General features: G+C 40.7%; 1 protein-coding gene and 1 pseudogene across 1 annotated transcript in view; both read left to right on the top strand.

Annotated features, from left to right (window-relative positions):
• Positions 1-22,277, top strand: part of Wif1 (WNT inhibitory factor 1) — a gene marked incomplete at its 5' end in the record, with an annotated part of 78,901 nt that overhangs the window by 8,096 nt on the left and 48,528 nt on the right.
• Positions 7,943-18,422, top strand: LOC102011180 (annotated as a pseudogene).

Genomic DNA, 22,277 nt, shown 5'->3' with positions numbered 1-22,277 from the left:
ATAGCGGAGAAGCGGTCTGGGCCAGGGAAGTGGGAGACTGAGACAAGCCAGGCGGGTTTATGCCTTGGGTACTGCAGAGTGACGAACCCCAGGTCTTGCAAGTTTATCCCAGGGTTGTACTGAGTAAATTTTGATGACGCGTGGAATAGACAGTGGCTTCTCTACACCTAATTTAGCCCTTTGGGGCCTTTGCACAAGAAGTTTCTTCTGTCTGGAATTCAGTCCTTTTAAGTTTTTTAATTAAGTTTATTGATATAATACATATATCACATTTGTTTTAGGGAATTTGTACCTGTACCTGATATAACTTGATGCTTTTTTTTCACCATTCCCCTACCCTCCCTTCAAACCCTCTTCCCCTCCTTATTTACAATAGCTTTGTTTCCATTTTTGCCTTCTTTTCTTGTCATATTTTTTCCTTCCCCTTCCTTCCTTTCCTCCTCTCCCCCTTCCGGTTACCCTTCTCATTAGAACATTTTCTTCCTGTTTCACAATATCTGTTATACATTTTGGTCCTTATTTACACTTTCAGTTTTTCACACCAGAGAAACAATGTGGTGTTTACACATGTGTGTCCAATTTATTTCACTTAAGAATATGGCCTATAGGTACACCCATTTACCTAGAAATATCTGAAGCTTATCCTTCTTTATGGAAGAGTAGTACTCCATTGTATTAAAACACCACGTTTTTATCCATTTATCAGTTGATGGGCATTTATGTTGTTTCCAAGATTTAGCTATTACAAACTGTGCCTCTATAAACAAGGGTGTACATATATCACTGTGGTATGATGCTTTTAATTCTTTCAAGAAGGTACCAAGAAGAGGAATAGGTGGGTGAAATAGAACCCCTCGTCCTAATATTTTGAGGAATCTTCACTGACTTCCACAGTGGTTGCACCAGGCCACATTCCCATCAACAGTGGGGAAGGGTTTCTTTTTACCCACAGCCCGGCCAGCATTTGTTACTGGTTAATTTCTTGATAATAGCCATTCTTTCTGGGGTGAGGTGAAATCTCAATGTTTTTTGTTTTGTTTTGTTTTGTGGTTTTTTTTTTGCGGTACTGGGGATCAAACTCACAACCTTGCCCTTGCCAGTGAGCTATATCCCCAGCCCCCTCAGTGTTGTTTTAATTTGCATCTCTGGGGTGACCAATGATGTTGAACATTTTTTCATATATTTCTTTGCTGTTTCTACTTCTTCATCTGAGAAGTGTCTATTCATCTCAGATGCCCATTTTTGGATTGGGTCTTTAAATTTAGGGGGTCTGATTTTTTTGAGTTCTTTATGTATTCTAGATAGTAGTCCTTTGTCTGAGGAACAGCTGGCAAATGTTTTTTCTGACAGTGGGTTGTCTCTTCACTCTGTTCCTGGTTTCTCTTGCTGTGCAAAAACTTTTTAATAAGATGAGATCCCAGTTGTTTGTTCTTCGTAGTATTTCCCTTGCAGTCTAGGTTTTGTTCATAAAGTCTCTGCCTATATCAATATCTTTCCAGCAGATTTAATGTTTTTATTTTAATACTTAGATCTTTGATCCATTTTGACTTTAGTTTAGTGCACGATGAAAGTCATGGGTCTAGTTTTAATCTTCAGCGTGTGCAAAGCCAGTTTTATCAGCACCATTTATTAAACAGACTACCTGTCTTCCAGGGAATGTTTGGCACTTTGTCAAAGATAAGGTGGCTAAGTATGTCTGGAATTATTTCTGCATCTTATAGTCTGGTCCATTGATCCTTGGGTCTGTTGTTGTTTTTTTTTTTTAAATTGCCAGTACCACGCTTTTTAAAAAAATCACAGCAGCTTTATAGTATAATTATAAGTGAGGGATTGTGGTGCCCCCTGCCTGCCTTGGTTGCCTAGAATTACCTTTGCTATTTCAGGTGTCTTCTGGTTCCAAATGAATTTTAGGATTGTTTTATTTAATTCTGTGAGATACCCTGTTGGAATTTCGATCAGGATTGCATTAAATCTGTATAGCAATTTTGGAAGCGTGGCCATTTTCACTATATTCATTCTTCCTTCTCAGGAGCAAGGGGCATCCTTCCATTTTCTGATGTACTCTTTAACCTTCTTTTTCAGAGAACTGTAGTTTTACTTCCTTCATTAGGTTATTTCCTAAGTATTTCATTTTTTTTTTTTTGGATGTTATTGTAAAAAGTGTTGTTTCCCAAATTTCTCTCTCACTGAGTTTATTATTCCTGTCTAGGAAGGCTATTGATTTTTGAGTGTCAACTTTGTGTCCAGTTATGCTACTGAATTTGGTTATTAAATCTAGGAGTCTTTTGGTGGAGTTTTTGGGGTCTTCTATGTAGACTGTCATGTCATCCACAAATAATAATAATTAAACTTCTTCCTTTCCTATCCTTATTCCTTTTATTTCTTTCTCTTGTCTAATTGGTCTTGATAATGCTTTTAGAAGTATATTTACTAGGAGTGGTGACAGTGAACATCCTTGTCTTGTTTCTGATTTTAGAGTGAAAGCTTTTTGTCCATTTAGTCTGATGTTGGCTGTTAGTTTGTCATAGATGGTTTTTATCAGATGGAGGTAAAGATCATCTGTTTCAACTTTCTATAGTGTTTTTTATCATGAATGGGTGTTGCACTTTGTCAGACTTTTTTCTGCATCTATTGAGGTGATCGTATGATTTTTATCCTTGGCTCTGTCAATATGGTATGTTACATTTATTGATTTGCATATGTATGCTGAACCATCCCTGCATCCCCAGATGAATCCTACTTGGTCATGGTGTATAATTTTCTTGATAATTTGTTGCATTCTGTTTATAAGTATATTATTGAGGATTTTTCCATCTATGTTTATTAGGGTAATTTGTCTGTAGTTTTCTTTCTTGTTTGGGTCCTTTTAAAGAGAAAAGAACGAAGCAAAATAACCAAGACAAAAACAAAACAACACAAAAACTATAAAAATGATACAGAATTTCAAAACAAGTTGATAGGAAATCAACAATGGTTGTTGTATTATGTACTGTTATCTTTAAAGTAGTTGCTCAGATTATCAGATACAGGGATGCAAGATTGATCAAACATTAACTGTTCCTTTCAATAAACCAACAGAAATTAGTAGTACAATTATCTTAGCGATCTTGTGTGTGTTTATATATATATATTTCCCTTTCTTCTTTCTTTTCTTCTTTCCCTCATCCCAGTTGTTATTTCCTATCAAGCAGTTTCTTTCCCTTTCACAGTATCTATTGTACCTTTTTTTACTCTTTCAGGTTCTTACACTAGGGAGACAATACGGCGTTTACACATGCGGGTCTGATTTATTTCACTTATGAGTATGGTCCCTAGTTGTATCCATTTACCTATAAAAGCCTCTCTCTTTATAGCTGAGTAATATTCCATTGTATAAAAATACCACATTTTTCTTATTCACTCCTCATTGATGGGCTTCTCCAATTTTGGTATTGGGGTAATGCTTGCTTCCAGGAATGAATTTAGGAGTATTGCTTCCCTTTCACTTTGCTTAAAGAATTTGAGAAGTAGCAGTATTAGGTCTTCTCAAATTTCTTGTAGAATTCAGTAACAAATCCATCAGGGCCTGAGCTTTTCTTTATTGTAAGTTTTAAATTACATCTTCAATTTCATTGACTGACATTGAGCTGTTAGGAATTTTTGTCTCTTCTTGATTCAGCTTTGGTAATTCATATGTATCTAGGAATCTGTCCATTTCTTTTGTGTTTTCTATCTTACTAGAGTACAAGTTCTCAAAGTTGGAATAGATGATCTTCTGGATTTCTGCAGAATCTGTTGTGATTTCACTCTTTTCATTCTTAATTGTGAGTTTTCTTTCCTTTTTTTTGGATACAGTTGGCTAAGAGTTTGTCAATTTTATTTAATTCAGAGAACCAACTCTTTGATTCGTTGATTTTTTTTTGTATTGTTTTCTTAGTCTCCAATACATTAATCTCTGCTCTGGTCTTTATAATTTCCCCCCTCATTTGAGCTTTGGACTTGCCCTGCTCTACTTTGTCTAGAAGCCTGAGGTTCAACATTACGTTCTTTATTTGAGCTCTCTTCGTTCTCCTGAGCACTTTGCAGATCATTATTCACTAAGTCCTCTCAGCAGTCCAGAGGTGGCCATCATTATTATCCCGAGGGGCATAAGAAAGTTAAGTTCCTCATCTAAGAATACTTTTGCACATGTTTTGATACTTCAGAGATCTTTCTCAGATCTGTTCTGATAACTTTTAGAGTACCTTTTCTTTCAAAAAAAAAGTCAAAGAATATTTATCAATGTTTACTATGTCATAGGTCCTGAAAATTTGTATTTTAATTGATTTAACTGCCTTCAAGAAGTCAGCTGGGGGAGAAGACTGTGGCATCCATAAGGCAGTTGTAGTAACGGTGATAAATACTCAGGGTCAACACAGATTAGATCTTTCATTGCACCTGGGAACCTAATCAAAGGGTAAATAGAAAGTGAAATCCAGCTCATATTTCACTTCCCAGGTTGGACACCTCGGCACAGAGCTGCGTCTGCTCGGTGGAGACACTTGAACTTAATTTCCCCATATGGGACTTCACATGGGCTTGTTATGGCTTCTGTGACTATCCTAAGGAATAGGGAAATGGATTTTGTCATTCTTCAGGTAAAATTGCAATTTGCAGTGTTGGAGAAGATCCTGGAGTAACATCTGAGCTTGGTCAGAAAAGATGCATAGTAAGCAGAGTGCCCAAGGCAGGTGGGGCCAAGGGGGGCACTCTAGGTAGCCTGATAGCTCCTTGAAGGGTGCAAGAAGGGAGAGTCATTGGTATCACTGGAGAGTGGTTACAGTTTACGGAATAGGTGCTAAAGTAAGTTTAGAAAAGAGTGTGATAACTTCAGCATGCCATCGCCGAGTTTGTGTCGTAGACACTGGGGAGTCATTCGGCTTGAAAGCAGACACAAATGCTAGGTCTGTATAGGGGTGACTTTGCTGAGGGGTGAAGGGAGTTAACGAGATGCCTGACCAAGGACAAGGAGCCTTTTAGGAAGCTATCTGAGATGCTGAAAGGATGAGGAGAGACAGAACTGAGGTCAGGAGTGGAGAGAGAAGAAAGGTGGTCGCCACTCCTCCTCGGTACAGTCGGCTGGGTGTAGATGTTAACAGAGGATGTCTGTGAGCTGGCTGGGTGGCCAGAGATACCTGCACTGAGAAGGGGACTATAGGAACAAGAGCGCAGCAGTTGGGGTACAAAGACGGTGGGGTCCGTGTGAAAATTGCTGGGCCTCTTTTCCACCAGACGGCAAGGGCTGGGAGGCAGTTGAGACATTTGAGTCTGGAGCTAAGAAGTGAAATGGAGAGTAGAAATACTGACTTCGAATTCTGACTGCTGCTGCTTGCCCTCCTTTCCTGTCTCTCTCACCCTCTTGTCTGTCTCTTTCTTCTTTTTTTAAAATCTCTACTCAATAAATATTATTAAGGTCCTTCGTAATGCCAGAATTTATGCTGAACACTAAAAAGAAAAGTAAACTGGATATGAGGCTTCCTCTCAAAGAGATCACAGTCTGGTGTGGAACAGGGATGACTCAAAATAACAGTGGTGCAAGGCTGAACGCTTCGCAGTTGCAGTGTAAGCAAGGTGCGCTGACCATACCGAGGACAGCGCAGTAGCTCTGTGGTGGGGGGAGTGAGCTGTCCGTATAGGGTTCTGGTGTTTTTCAGGCTCTACCTTGACATCCATAAAATTACAGTATGCCCAACCAAACCAACTTTTGCTCTGGTTCGCCTCATAGATTGTATGTACTTGGAATGATTGAGCCTAGGGAATTCTGCCTTCCACTTGCCATTCGTATTTTGGAGATGGGTTTGACAAATGTCGATATATTGCTAGGTGATCGAGCAAATAAGCTGCCCCAGGTGAAATGTCCGTAACTACTCTTGAGGAAACTAGTTTATAAGAACTGAAGATAAGCCTGAATAAACTTACATGATAGGTCTTGGTGAGGGCAGCGCTCCTGTTTGCAAGGTCCATTTCAGTATCAGTCGTGGCTGCACCTCTGGAAGAAGTGACATTTAAGGTCAAGTCCATATGGGGCATCTCATATTTAAGGTAGTCTTGGATTCCCAGGACTCTTGCAGAACTACCCTGGTATTTGGCTTTTGATTTATTAGTGAATCCATTTGATTCCTACCATTCGAAAGTTCAGTTAATATTCCTAGTTCCAGCTAGAACTTGATTAGGTTTTGAGGTTCTACTTATACTGCTGTCACTTACAGCAGTAGCCAGCAGATGGCAATGTAAAAATCACTCCTTGGGGAATTTCCCGCCTTAACAGCTTTTTGAGGCTTCAGGGGCCATTTGTCTAGCAGGTCCGTGTGGGATATTGTGATCTTCGTTACTCGTTTCAGTTGCCCATTAAATATTTAGTGGGCTGGGAGGTGAACTTTCTCGTTTATACTCATTGGCCCTAAAAATGTGATTTTATTACATACTGATTATGTGCTGCTTCCTTTTGAACAATTGCTCGAGTTTATGTAGGAGTTATGTTTTGTGTTATCTTTCCGTGTGCAGACAGTTTAGTCTGGGTCACCCCGGTTGTGCCTTTACAAGACAACGAAGAGCTTAGTTGGAGGAGTTCTAGAACTCATGCAGATCGTTAGGCCCAGCCTTTCTCCTATGCATCCATGAACTGTGGTCTCTCGGTCGCTAACTGAGGTATGCCCAGTGACAGGGTTTTAGCAGTTATTTTTATTGTATGAATTCTAGAAAGTTGTTTTTCATAGAGAGCCACAATCTGTCTTCTCAGTGAATACCCCTAGGCTCTATCGGCTGGCCTTTGGAGAGTACTACTTGCATGTATAAGCTTAAATCTGCTGATTTGTTTCCCCATTGCTTGTGTGGGACCAATGGTTCATATCTGCTCCTTTCCTGGCAAAGGCCAGCTAACTCTGAGCTCTTAGAGAGGCTCCCAGTATGCCATCTTAGATGGAATATCTTCACCGATGCTGCTGCCACGGTGACACTAGTGAGTGGGCAGCTTTTCAGGTCTAGGCAATCCATCTGTGCTCCTTAAGCTGTAATTGCTAAGGGGTCGAGCTGGGCAGTATTCTCCATAGGATGCAGGGCCTCAGAGCCGTTGGTGTCCTGTGCAGAGGTGGGGTGTCTATCTTTTTCCGCTCTTTAGCATTGAGCTTTGTTACTTGGTACCTTAAGGTCCTGTTCCTTTAGCCCTGATAGATATCCCCATAGATACCAGCCGTAGAATCTTTGGCTTAAGGATCAAGCCGTAGAATCTTTCAGTATAAGTGTTGCACTTTACCTCCCTCTCCTTTACTTTCCAAGCAGCTGCATAAACAAAACTTGCTCTTGGCAGGCCCCCTAGATTCCGTGCATGCCAGAGGGCACCACAGACAGCCAGAGACACAGCTCACCCCCAAATCCCAATGAAGCTCCACTGGGATGCCGGGCCACATGTATGATTACCGGCCCTTCCTCTGCCTCTTGCTTGGAGCCAGTGGGAGCATGGTTTTAGCCCCCTTTACACTGGAAATCAGGCCAGCTCTCAAGTCTTTCAACTCGTCTTTTCTCTATGTCAGATACCTTGTTTCCTGGCTATTTCATGTAACCAGTTTCAGAAATATAAAATTCTCACATACAGAATCTATTGGTGCCTCATAGTGTTCTGGTGAGAAAAGCTCTTGCTAAAATTGGAGATTAACTTATATAACTTTGAAACCATCTTTTGGCCTATAAACCTAGCATGATACATGAAAGGGATGGGGTAGACAGAGAAGAAAAGGAAGAAAGAAGAAAAGAGAGGGAAATAGCCAACAGTTAAGAATTTTTCATCTTCAAGTCCCAGTCACTTTTTGTCGTTGTCCAATTCTCACAACAATCCTGTGAGATACACACTGCTAATGTTCCCATCTTACAAGCGTGACAGCCGAGCTCTCTTTCTAGCGTGGGCACTTCCTCCAGTCTGCTCAGGATCATGGTGGCAATAGAGATACTGAACATTGGCAAAAAAGCTCTGTGAGAGTGAAATGGAAGAAGTCCATGGACTGTTGGAGCGTCCAGGAAAGGTCCTCCTGCAGTCCAGGGGCCAGATGACGGCAGGAAATGCAGCCAGAAAGAATCATGGGAAGTAAAGCTGCCGTGTCCAATCAGATTACCGGTTGTATTTTTCAGTTGTAGGAAACAGGTATCGAGACTGCTTTCAGCAGAAAATGTGGAGAGACAGCTTTTATGTCACCCCAGTGTGAAATGATTCCAGTTGAATCGTTTGCAGAATAATAGCAACCAGTTCTTTTCTCAAAAGAAGTCTTTGTGTCAAGGAAGGATTTAAGTTTTACTCACCTAAAATGGAGCCCTTCTCAAGGGTGATGCTAATAGTGACCCTCAGTGGTCCGAGGAACAGCTAATTGCTGTGAAATTTTGCTTTGCTGGACTTGTTGTAGGCCAAACTGAAGTGCCTATCATGAGCCGTGCTGCACAAGGTAGTTTTGGAATATTGGAGAAATCCTTGTTGCCCAAGAACTGCACACGCTGGTTGACATGAAGATCGAATTTGGTGTTGACGTGACCACCAAAGAAATTATTCTCGCTGATGTTACTGATAATAATTCCCGAGACTCTGGCCATCGGGAGATCGAAGCCAGCAGAAAGACAAACAGTCTTATGGTGACTTCAAGGGAGTAACCCCGGAAGGGCTCCAGGTGGTAAAGAAAAACTTTGAGTGGGCTGTGGAGAGAGTAGAGTTGCTTCTGAAATCAGAAAGCCGGTGCAGGGTTGTAGGACTGACGGGCTCCACTTCTGATCTTGGTCACTGTGGAAAAAATCAAGAAGGCTGTGGAAATTAGAGAATTCCCTGAGAACATCGAGTAACATCTGTCCAGAAAGACCCAGGTGAACCTCTGAGGACTGACGCTGCGTATGAAGGGGAGGCATTCCGGCCGTGTCCGTGGCAGGGCAGGCAGAAGCCGTGGTCCAGGTCCCGTGAGGTCTGGTAAGGCTGCATGTCGTTCCTCGCTGTCCTGCCCTCATCAGACCAGAGCTCAGGCCGTGTGCTTCCCTCTTCCACTACGAGAGATCTCACCACACTTCCTTTTTTTAAAAAAGTGATCCCTTCTTTTTTCTTTTTTTATTTTAAAGAGAATAAAAACAATAACAAAATAACAACATACACAAAAACAAAACACAAAAGCAATAAAAATGATACAAGATTTCAGAACAAAACAACAGGCATTAACAATGGTTGTTATATTACATATTGTTATCTTCAACAGAGTTGCTCAGATTACCAGATGAAAGAATGCAAACCATTAAAGAGAATAAAAAGTGATAAAAAAAAAAGTTAGAAACGATACAAAGCTTCACTAAACAAGATGGGAGGAATTAAAGGGAAGGAAATTGCTCACCATACTTTTTCCAGAAGAATGAGCTCAGTTTTGTGCTCAGATATTTGGGCTAAACAACCACTTGGTATGGGCCAAACTGGGAGCAGGCACACTGAACACACAGATTTCCTTGAAGCAGGATGACAAAAAAATCAGAGAATGTAATTTCTAATAATGTCATTCATTTCACGGTGGGAGCTCTATACATTTCTACTTTATCTGCAGAAAAATATGCAAAGTAGAAAAAATACGATTTTTAATTAGAGAAAACAAATAAAATTGATACATGTATACATACTTCTCCAGATATAAAAAAGACAACTGAGTCACAAAAAAGATTAGATAATTTCCTGAGTTCACAGAGCTAGTAGGCAGTAGAGCTGGAATTTACACTTGGGAAGACTTATTATTAGGAACTGATGTTTACTGGGCATTTATTGTGAGTCAGCAGCTCGATACGTAATTTACATGGATTTGATGGTCTCATTCGCTATTTAAGCCAATTCTGTGTGCTGAAGGCTGAACATACTTTTTTTTTTTTTTCCAACTACTACAATTGAACCCGGGGTCTTCACACAAAGCTATATCCCCAGTATGGAGGAAGTTTGTTTTAAACTATTATACACAATCCACCTCAGCCTCCACTTTTTAAAAAAATTTATTTTAAAGAGAAAAAATAAAACAAAATATCAAAACAAAATAATAGGAGAGTAACAATAGTTAATACATTGCATATTGTTATCTTCAAATTAGTTACTCAGAGTATAAGATATAGGCATTTAATTGTCCAAACAATATTAACATAAATCTTTCTTTTCAATGTACTAAGAAAAATTAGTAGTGTAACTATCTTAACTATTATATATATATGTGTGTATATATATATACATATATATGTGTGTGTGTGTATATATATATATATATATACACACACACATAGTTTTTCTTCTTCTTTTCTCCTTTCCCCCATCCCAGTTTCTTTTTACTTTTGAACAGTTTCTTCCCTTTTTACAATATCTGTTGCACATTTTGGATCTTATTTACTCTTTCAGCTTCTCACACTAGGGAGACAATATGATGTTTACACATGTATGTGTGATTTATTTCACTTACGAGTATGGTCTCTAGTTGCATCCATTTACCTACAAAAGTCTCCAGTTTATTCTTCTTTATGACTGAGTAGTATTCCATTGTATATAAAGACACATTTTTTTTTATCCATTCCTTGGTTGATGGGCATTTGGGTTGTTTCCAAGATCTAGCTGTTACAAATTGTGCTGCTATAAACATAGGTGCACATATATCACTGTGGTTCCATGCTTTTAATTCCTCTGGGAAGATACTCAGAAGGGATAGCTGGATCAAATGAGACTTCCAATCCTAGGTTTTGAGGAATCTCCACACTGATTTCCACAGTGATTGCACCAGTCTACACTCCCACCAACAGTGGAGAAGAGTTCCTTTTTCCCCACAACCCCGCTAGCAAGTGTTGTTGGTTGATTTGATGGTAGCCATTCTTTCTGGGGTAAGATGGAATGTCAGTGTTGTTTTAATTTACATCTCTTGAATAACCAGTGATGTTGAACATTTTTTCATGTATTGATTTGCTGTTTGTATTTCTTCATCTGAGAAGTGTGTATTTATCTCAGATGCCCGTTCTTGGATTAGGTCTTTAAATTTGGGGGTCTGATTTTTTTTGAGTTCTTTATATGTTCCTGATAGTAATCTTTTGTTTGAGGAATACCTCCAGCCCTTACTTTTGAAACAGGGTCTCATTAAGTTGTTGAGTTCTTCAGACTGGGCTTGAACTTGCAATCCTCCTACCTTAGTGTCCTAGAGTTCTGCGATTGCAGGTATGCACCACCGTGCCTGACCAAAGGTACTTTTTTTGGTTCTTGTTGCCATTTAAAATATGAGAAGATTAAGTAACTTGTCCAAGGTCACACTTTGTCATCTCCAGAGCTTGTGCTTGACTCTAGCAGTTAGGTCCTAAGTATATGTATATATACTTATATATTATTTTACCTTTATTTTATGTAAGAATAGCCAGCCTGTTTGTCCAAATCATTTTTAAAAGGGAATTTTATTTGTAAAGTCCTGTATTACACAGCAAATATCAAATCATCTAAGTCAAGACCTAGTACAGAAGTTAAATAGGACTAATGCACAACCTACTTGGTTCCAAATTGACCAATTGTCCTTGGTTCCCAAAGTTTAAATACTAAACTTGCCTGGTTTTTGGGTATCTGCAGGTTTGCATTCCGAGTTACTTCTCCATGTGCTAGGAAGAATTCACTCACAAACGGAGGGCAGGAGGGTAAATTTGTGCAGTTCTATCATTCTGATAATAGTAGCAGACACTTCTTCTTTATATTGTGCATAATAATTTAAAAAAACCTCTCATTTATCTTATCTTATTCATGTAGTCTTCCCACTAACCAGTTATTACCATGCATTACTGAAATTTAGATAGATAAATGTGAGGAATAGCTGATAATTTGGACCAGATGGTCTTTAGCCAAAAGCAAAATAATTCAGGCTTGTTCTTTAATAGTTGTGCATTTTTCTATAATGCACAAAGTATTTGTGTTTGCAGTTTTATAAAAATTCCTTTGCCTTTCAATAAAAACAAATAAGAACCCATTCAATAACTATTATTCAAATTACTAGAAAACATTTTCAGTTGGAAGTATAAGTAGATTTCCATTCCATAGTAAGCATAGAAATAAGTACCTGTCAGGTGTGCTGGTGCACACCTATAATCCCAGTGCTCTAGGAGGCTGGGATAGGAGGATTACTAGGAATTTGAGGCCAGCCTTGGCTACGTAGTGAGTTCAAAGCAGGTCCAGACTACATAGCAAGACCCTGTCTTCAAACAAAAAAGAAAGAAAAAGAAACAAGTACTGTTTTGTACTCAACATTTCAGATACTTTACCATCAATTCTTTGAGAAACTCAACGTACAGAAGTCTTTTTTAGAATGGTTGTAGAAAGTTGTTCTCCCAGTACAAAACTGCAAGGTAAGCGAGGCAGAGGAGTCTACCGTACTGTTCAGATACAGGGCCAGAACCAAGACAAGGCAAGTGAGGCTCCAAGGGTGCCTCTGTAAGCTACACCCTGGGGTGCAGCTGGCCACCATCTACCCCAGGTCCTGACCATGCTGGCAAGTATGTTACGTGTGATGGTAATTTTATGTGTCAACTTGATGTGGCTGTGGGGTGCCCAGACATTACTCTGGGTAGTCTGTGAGGATGCTTCTAGGTGAGATTAGCATTTAATCAATAGACAGAGCAAAGTAGATTGACATTTGATATGGTTTGTGTCTGGGTGTCCCCCCAAAGCCTCATGCGGCCATGGGGCAGGCTTTAAGAGTTTGATTGATTATGGGTGTGAGAGCTACACCCGCCCTGGGGTGGATAGTTTGCATATGTAAGGGAGAGGAAGAGGCTGCTTACTCCCTTTTGTGCTTGTTGCTTTTGCTGTGTTCTGCCGCCATGAGCTGTAGCCCTCTGCCGTGTGCCACTCTGCCTTGTAACCTGCCAAGTATGGACTGAAACCTCCACAAAGTGTAAGCGAAATAAACCTTTCCTTCCTTAATTTTGGGCGTCAGGTATTTTGTCCCAGCAACGAGAGGAAAGTAACCAAGACATGAGCCCCACTCCATGAGCCAGTAGCCTGAATAGCACAAAAGACTGACCTTCTCTGAAGTAGCTAGAACTCCTCCTGGTGACAGCCTCCAGTCTGAAGTATCGTTCCTTCCTGTGTCTCCAAGTTGCCAGCATTCAGCTGGAAACTACCACGGCCCGTCTGGCATGCAGCTTGCCGGCTTTGGGTCTTAGGGTCTGCCAGTCTCCGTAACCATGTGGGCCAGTTACTTACCAGGTCTCGATGTTTATCTGCATCTGTATTTTTCAGGGTTGGTTAAAGCATTCAGTGAATGTTTAAATTTAAAAATTCCTCACAGTGAAAGGCACACTGCCGTCACCCCCTCAGATAGCCGCCTCACGGGGAAACACCCGTCGCGTCGTTCTTGGCACTTTCGGAAGCAGTTCTGAAGTCCTGTTTCGTGAATGTCTTTACACGGGGTGAGTGCTGCCTGCAGGAGCCATCCAGCTGAAAGGCAGGCTCTGAAAGACATTACGGGTGTCCTCATCCACTTCATGCATTGGGTCTGGCACCAGGCACCTTATGGCTCTCCCCTAAAGTATGAAGGGCCAGCGTTCTGAACTGATTCACAACATCAGGGTGGCCGTGACAACACAACTAACATAGTGCAAAAGAAGAAATGCAGGACGACTTCGGCAAGTGGCCAGAACGGTGGGGTAGCTGCCTTCAGAGTGGCGGGGGAGCATTTTGAGGGGGATTAATGGTAATATATCTTCCACTGTAACAAATTTTTTAAAGCTTAACACTCGCTGTAATTTTTAAATCATTCCTCATGTATTTATATCTGTCTGTTCTTCGAAAGATGTATCTCCTATCCATTCAGTTTCTCTGGACAACCCTGATCAATCCACCATTTACAGACCACAGCACAAAATCTTGATCAACTGCAAGTCTCGGGGCCTCGGTTTTTTCTGACAGTAAAAGGAAGTCATTAATTTACTTTACAGTGGCAGCAAAATGCACTTGCAGTTTGTCACTGTGTACGAAGTGCCTGACACAGAGTAGACACGCAGAAGTGGGACCTTTTCTTTCCTTCGTATTAATGAGCTGTTAGTGCCAGGTGGGCGTCGTGAGGCCAGAGAGAGACAGCCTGCTGGACCACAGGCTGGAAGGAGGCCGGCAGGATGCCCACATTCCTCTATCAGTAAACGCCATCCTACTCTCTGAACTCAGAGAGTCACCCCGAGCTGGCCTCTGGCTTCCACACCGGCTGTCTGGGCCCTTAGACAAGTATTTCACTTTATTTCACATCTGTGAAATAGGGGGTTTCCTTCACTTCTAAAATACCTGTGACTTATTGTTCATTGTTTTCAGATTTGGATTATTCTTTTATTTTTGGTATTCTTTTATTATTGGTTTAAAGTCAAACCATAGTAAGAAAGATAGTCTGAACTGTACAACTACTTTTTTTTCCCCTGGTACCGGGAATCGAACTCATGACCTTGCGCTTGCCAGGCAGGCGCTGTGCCGCTGAGCTAAATCCCCAGCCCCCTGTGCAACTACTAATAACAAAAATAAACTGAGCAGAATTAACTTTTTAGAAGTACTGTTTGCCTGGATCATTCTAATAAAATCTACTAATCTCTGTTTTAGGCAACTTTTATGTGGCTTCTGTATCAGCTTGTTTCAGTCCATTCCATTTGTATAATAAACTGACTGGAATTCAGTGCTGAGGCAGGTAGGCAGGACAACTATACTACTAATTAAATTTACCCTTTTAGACTTCCCAAGGGGTGGTTCCTGTCTAGATATCCTTAATAATTATTTCTGTTTTGGCCTTGTATGAAGAACTGAGGAATCAATTCTGATACTTGTCCTTTTATTACAAATTGAGGTTTTCACATTGCTAGCTGTCTTTGTAGTGATTACTACTTGTAAAACCCATGGTTCAGTCAGGAACATGAACCGGACTTCGTTGGAATATGCCATACTTATGTGAGGGTATAACTATCATTTTGTGAATTTTGCATTCATTACTTTTCTCCCTTGCAAATTAGTACACTCTCTGAAAACTTTTGTTGTTTTTTGTTTTTTGGGTTTTTTTTTTTTTTTTTTTTTTTTCCGATACCAGGAATCGAACTCATGACCTTGCGCTTGCCAGGCAGGTGCTGTGCCGCTGAGCTAAATCCCCAGCCTCTCTGTGAAAGCTTTTGGAAAGTACAGAAAAGGAGAGAGAAGAATAGGAGTGGGGAAATCAGGTAGTTAGCTCACCTGAGAAAAGGTGAATGTGTTGGTGTTTTCCAGGTGGTGTTTTTCTGTTGAAATAGCAAGCCTTTCTTCTGCTGTTTGTTTACAGACAGTAAGACAGCTTCCCACGTTATTACACAGTCTATGAACTTGATTTTTGAATGGTGATACAGTGTTCTATGGTATATTTAAACATGTACATGCTTGGATTATATCTAACTTTTCACTATTTAAATAACATCAACTTTATGTGTGAAACTTTTCCATGCTAGGATTTCTTCTTTAGCCCTGAGTTTCAGAAGTGGGATTTCTGAGTCAAAACACGGGATCCCTGTATAGGCTCTTAGCACATGTGCTTTTCCTGAGTAGCTTGTGATGGCTGAGCCGTGCTTCCTGTGAGAATGCCCTTTTCAATATTCCGCTGTGGCTTTAAAAAATCCTCTAAATGAAGCTTTGGGCGGTACAGACAGTTATTGATCTGTGCTTTCATTTCCTAGTTACAGCAAGCTTAACTCAGTAGAAATTTCACACAGCAGGGGCCGGTGAGGGATCAGTACCTGGCAGGTGAGTAATTCTCCCTTTCATAGGAGACTGTGAAGGTCCCTTAAGGTAAGAAGTTTTGCATGGAGATGGTTATTAATTGTGAACGCAGGACTCACCGGGTAGATACCATATTATACACTGTACCTCTGGTCTATAAATATGGCTTGAATGTGACTTCTAAAGAATAAAACAAGTTGTTCCTTCTTAAAAATATTTTATTTTTATTGGCACATCTGTGTAGTACATAAAGATTATATTCTTTGTGGGGAATTGGTCATGTACATAAAACATCTTAATCCTTTTATCACCCCTGCTCTCCTCTCCCCCCATCTCTTGGTCCCGTTCCCTTTTGTAAAATATCTGTCTCTATTTCCTATTATCTGTCTTTTGTTTTGCTCTTATACTTTGCGTTTTTCACAGAAGAGACACAGTGTGATAGTTAAGCTTGTGTGTCAGATTTATTTAATTTAACATGACGGTCTCAAGGTGCAACACAGGCCATTCCTTTCGGAAATAGGAATAAAGCACATCTTCTACTAATTTGAAATGAATGTAAGCAAACATTTGTATGAGTTTCTTGACATGTTTCATATACATATGGAGAAGTTTTTGTTGTTGTTTTGTTGTTGTTTTACAGTACTGGGGACTGAACCCCAGGCCTTGTGCATGCTAGGCAAGCACTCTACTACGGAGCTATATTTCTAGCTCTGTAGGTACATTTATCTGTAAATATTTTGAAATAATAGCGATTGAGATATTTCTTTTTATATATGTTTATGCTTTAAAATTTTTATATATTAAGTAATTTATTCTACCATCATGCAAGCATATTGTTTTTCTCATTTTTCACAGTGACAAGGCAGTGTGGGATTAGCAAGTAGGTCAGCTTGAAAGTTTAGAAAATCATTGCCATCAGTGGCTACAGTATAGCTTCTTTTAAAAGAGAAGGAGCAGTATTTATCTGCTACATTTTATCAAAATCAGGAAAATCTAAGCAAATAAGTACGCTTCCCCCCCCCCCCCGGGGTGTTCCCACTGAGCTACATTGCAGCCTTTATTTTTTTCTTCAAAAAGGGTTTTACTCCACTGTGGAAATCAGTTTGGAGAGTCCTCAGAAAACTAGGTCTAGAGGTCCCATTCAACCCAGCTATCCCCCTGCTGGGTATTTTCCCAGAAGATCTAAAAACATCATATCACAGTGATGTATGTGCACCTATGTTCATAGCAGCACAATTTGTAATTGCTAAAATGTGGAAGCAACCCAAATGTCCATCCACTGAGGATTGGATAAGAAAATTGTGGTACTTTTATATAATGGAATATTACTCAGCTGTAAAGAAAGATAAACTCGAGGCTTTTATAGGCAAATGGTCACAACTAGAGACCATACTCATAAGCGAAATAAATCAAACATACATGTGCAAGCACCACATTGTTTCTCTAGTGTAAAGCCTGAAAAAGTTAATTTAAACTAGGAGATATGACAGACATTGGGAATTGATAGGAAAGCACTCATAGGTAAAGGATAACTGGAATATGGGAAAAGAGAAGGGAAAGAAGGAGAAAGTTTGTATATATGTATATGCAGGATAGTTAACACAGGTGTTCTACTGTCCTGTATTTCCTTGCTGAAAGAAACTGTCAGTGAGGCATTGGTTGATTAGCTTTGTATGTCTATATGTGTTTTCATGAGAAACTACATTGAAGATATCAATATGTAATACAATAAGCATTGTTAATTCCCTACCACTCTGTTTGTAACTCTGTAATATCTGTACTGATCCTTTGCTATTTTGTAAAACGTTGTCGATCTGTTAGTATTTTCCTCCTTTTATTTCTAAAAAAAAAAAAAAAAAAAGGGTTTTACTAAGTTGCTAAATTTCCTAGGATGGGCTTCAGCTTGCAATCCTCCTGCCTCAGCTTTCCAGACTCCTGGATTACAGGCATAAATTACAATGCCTGGCACACATAAGCACACTCATTTTTGGTGTTCACTAAAGAGAAGACAGGATTGGGGTGTAGCACGGTGGTAGGAGTTGTGCAACCGTAGGACTCTGGGTTCAATCCCCAGCACCCCTGTCCTCCCGAACAAGACAACTTAGTTTGCCAAGTAGAGCTCCCAGAGGCAGATAGCCAAGTGGAAGAAGGAAGAGCAGATCCAGGAGAGTCTTTAAAGGAATACTCAGGCAGCCAAGAAGCTGGTGTCATTTGAACCACCAGTCTTGATAGCTGAGTAAATGCTCTATTTTGTCCCTTAAGGAATCAGTTAACTTGTCTTGAATTTACTCCTGTGGAATACGATGATTCAGCAAAGGGAAACAACCTGGTAGGTAGACACAACTTACTGTTCGTAAACTACTGGCCGCTCTACTGCGGGACAGCCCCTGCGCTTCAAAAGCTGGAGTCCTCACACGACTTCTCTGAGCAGAATGGCCAGTGGACGCACGGTACACAGAAGCGCAGCGGGCAGTCTGATGCGGGGAAGCCGTTCCTGACCATCCCACTGGCTTGCTGGTTTGATAAGCTGGTTACCAAAACATATCTCTGCAATTCAAAAACATCAGGATTGATAAAGACAAGAATATGTCTCCATGGGTGCTTCTGCACTGGATATCCAGGTTTACACTTATTCTGGGAAGATTACTCAGTAGATCTTAGGTCTCTCAGCACACAGAGTTGAGGAACTAACTATTGAATTTATCAATTCTCTACAGAGATACGTGTGCGGAATGAGCTACTTTCTTCCCAGATGCTTAGGACTCTAAGTTAAATCTTGGGAAAAAAGTGGCAACAGTTACCTTAGAGTATAAACTCTCAGAAGTAAATGAATAATGACAATTAGTTCAGCCTCATTCTCTGAATGACAAAACTGAAAATAGGACACAATGATGGATTCTGACAATTGCAGAGATCTAGCAACAGAGCTGGAAAAAGAGCACGTGTTCTCCAGCAAACAGAGCAGAGCTTTCCACGTTGTTTCAGTCTTAAACTTTTTAGGCTGTGATAAGGTACTTCATCACAATTCACCAGCCTCATGTAAAGAAAAAGAGTTGCCTACAGTTTCTCTCTTACTATGAAGAATAGGGAAGTTCACTGGTGTGTTTCTATGTTATTCAGCCCAAGACACACACACACACACACACACACACACACACACCCATACACATTATTGTTCAATTTTAAAGCAATAGCTGGGTGGTCTGATTACAGGAACTGTCCTCTTCTGACTGTGATACATGTCACCTAGTCCGGTGCTGACGCCTTGGAAGACATTTAAAACAGACGTATGATTTGATTGGTAGGAAGGAAGTTTGATATTATGGAAGATGGGCCAGTCCTGCCTGGGCAGGCTGTGGAAATACAACTTAACCTCCTTTCTTCTCAGCTTGCCCACATGATCTCCTAGAATTTTTTCTAGCTTTCAAGTGGCGTGATCTGCCATTTTTCCTTAGAAAGCCTTCGTGAAGACTGATCTGTTTTTAAAGCTCTCTGAGGTCCTTTATTATTAAAACTGCAGCAGTCAAAATGGACTATGGATGGAGATTTTTCCCACAGTTGAAAAAATGTTTAATAGATAATATATACAACTTTGAAAAAACATTGTTCTTACATGATTTTGGAAAGCCAGCCTGACCCTGTGTAAACTCGTTTCACAACCCCTGCATTCACAGGTTGATTTTGCCTTCTCTCCTTTGCCTTTGGAGGAAGACGTTATGTTAGCATAAGCTGTACTCATCCTAACATTGTAGGGTTCTCTTGATTTGTTCTGGAGTTTGGCTCGTTCTTGGAGATGAGCTCTGTCCTCCACAACCCAACTGCCCTAATCCTCTTCCTTTTTCCTTCCTTCTTTCACTTAGCAAACATGCTTTTTTCCACGATACTAGAACTTCTAAACTTTCATTCCTTCTGCTAATCACCAAAAGTGACCTGGCACAACCAAAGAAAACTGAGGAAAGGTACTAAAGACAGAAAAATCATTCAAAGGAAGGCAGATAGAAAGGGTCCTGAATCCTCTGAGAGGGAGGCTGATTCAGGAATAAATTTGGAGAAAGGGTTTGGTTTTTGAAACAAACTGATGTCAGAGGGGCCAGGAAGAGCGTGCAGAGTAGCGCGAGGAAGTGGGAGGCTTGGGAGCTGGAAAAGTGGAAACCAGCAGCGGGCAGGGGCCTGGGGAGGGAGGCTGGCACGCAAGGTGCTCGTAATGCAGGAGCGCTGCGAGGTCAAGCACAGAACAGCGCAGCGGGAGCAGATCCCAGCTCTGACCAGCAGGGTCCAGGGCAGATCTTTACCTTCTGGACGGACTCAGCCATCCTCTTTGGCTCTCAAGAGCGTCCTGTGGGCCGATCCAGTTCTCTGTGCTACAGAAAACCCTAGGTTTGAGAATAGCCTCATCATAGACCCTCACTTATGTCAAAATGGGACTGGTTTTCAGAAATGTTTTTTTTTTTTTGAAAGAAACTCATCAAGAATATAAACTACTACCTTGGAAAAAATGATCCATCTGAGTATTTAATTTTTAAATGCACTCTGTAAGATTTTCAGATTGGCTTTAATAAATTTGAAGAGGCCTGTCTGAACCCTCCTGACTTACTTGTGCCACTTAACACAGATGATGCTATCAGTGGGCAGCGTGAGGGAAGGACTGCACCGTAACGAGCTGCGTCACCAGTTGGCTGCTTTCCTCGGGCACAGTCACTGACTCACGTTTAGCGCACTCCATGGCAGTCGCCCCGTTGTGCTTGAGTGCTTGGCATTCTGTTTCTGTGTGCGCCTCAGTTTTCTTATCCCTGCCAGTGCATCCTAGCTTTAATGGTAGCGTACTTTAATTGGGCAAAAACATTCAATCCACGTAATGTAAGAATGATTCACAGATTCTGTATTTTCACATCTTGTCTATCAGTTGTTAGTAATTACATCTAGTCATTGGCTTCCAAGACTTAGCTTAGTGACACAACCCAGACCTAGCTGTCGTAGGTTTATGCTTTGAGTGTGTTGCCTACATGGACGGGTTGGCCTTCCCATAGGAGGGGAAGCAAACGCCCAACAGCCCACGTTGTCAGTGTGTGTGCCCTGGTGGGGGGGGGGAGGAACCGCGATCACTTTTGAAACAAAGGTAATAGGCTCTTTCTGCTGCTTCCCGTACTCTGTTTAGAGGATGGACATCAGTTCAATCTGACACTTCTGGCTTCTTACGACCTTTATATCATCGCCTACGTTGTTCTAGGTATTTAAAAGTCATGAAGATGGATATTAGAACCGATCAGTCCATAATTTCCAGTCATCCTTAAAAAAAAAAAGGTGGAGCTGGGCAAGGGGTGCAAGCTTGTAATTCCAACAATTTGAAGTGCCCAGGCGGGAGGAATCATAAATTCAAGCCCAGCCTGAGCAACTTAATGACTTAGTGAAAACCTGCCTCAAAAATAAATAAACAAATAAATAATAAGAGGGGACTTGGAAATAGCTCAGTGTGAAAGGTCTGGGCTCAATCTGCAGTACTGGCAGAAAGAGAGAGAGAGAGACAGAAAGGGAAGGAAAGGAAAAGAGAAAAGAAAGCAAATGAAAGAGTCAGTTCTCTGAGACTCGGTTGTCAGAGCCTTTTCTTTTCCCTCCATTTACTAAATCATGATTCCCATCACATCAGCCTTGCGGATTTGTGTACATCAGTTTTTCTGTTGATCTATTTCTTCTCTTATGGAGCTTGTTATTTTCTCTGACGACTGGGGACCCTCATAAACTCACTGATTTTTTTTTTAGAAACAATCAAACTGAAGGTGTTTGAAAGCCCAGTCCTTCTCCCCTTTGGTGTTACTGATCTTTGATCATTTTTTTGTGTGTACATGGCATTTACTTTTATAAAATAAACTGGACTGCTGAAATGGACTGATGAACAGGTATGGTTTGCCTTTATGAATACAGGAGCTATGAGGCCTAATATCACATTTTTTAATGCAGATGAATCCAGTAAATGCATTGTGAGTCAATAGTTTTAATCTCAACTTGAAAGCTACTGACATATTTACAAGCAGAGAGGTACTGTGTACTGGTAGTAGGGCCCCCAAAATCTCATTAAGCAATGCTGTTTTGGATTGAAGAATCCAGAGGCGTATAAATTTGCTGGAAATTATTTTGGGGAAACTTTCAAATGTGTTCCAGAAGAAAGAAGGACCTGTAGTAACAGGTAACAGAGCTCTCCAAGGTGACACCGCAGGTGGGGGCGGAAGGAGTAGGGACAGCTGCTGTGATGGATGGGGACTCATGCGGAATGAGCTCCTTCAGATGTCCTTCTATTAGTTGCTGTTGGCCTTTATATTTACCTCTTTCTAAAGCGACGAGGTTTAATCCAAAAAGAAGAGACCAATCTTTCATTAGATATCTTTTACCCTATCACTAATTTTTCCTCAATTCAGACTTTTTTTTTTGTTCCCCTAGAAACCTCTGAGGTCAAGGCCTCTGGCAGCCTGGCAAATAGTGAGATCTTCTCTCAAAATAAAAAGTAAGCTGGGTGTGGTGGTGCACACCTGTAATCCCAGCACTC

Source organism: Chinchilla lanigera, unplaced genomic scaffold (assembly GCF_000276665.1).
Source record: "Chinchilla lanigera isolate Chin_1 unplaced genomic scaffold, ChiLan1.0 scaffold00057, whole genome shotgun sequence".
Lineage (NCBI taxonomy): Eukaryota > Metazoa > Chordata > Mammalia > Rodentia > Chinchillidae > Chinchilla > Chinchilla lanigera.
This window is presented reverse-complemented; position numbering and strand designations above follow the sequence as displayed.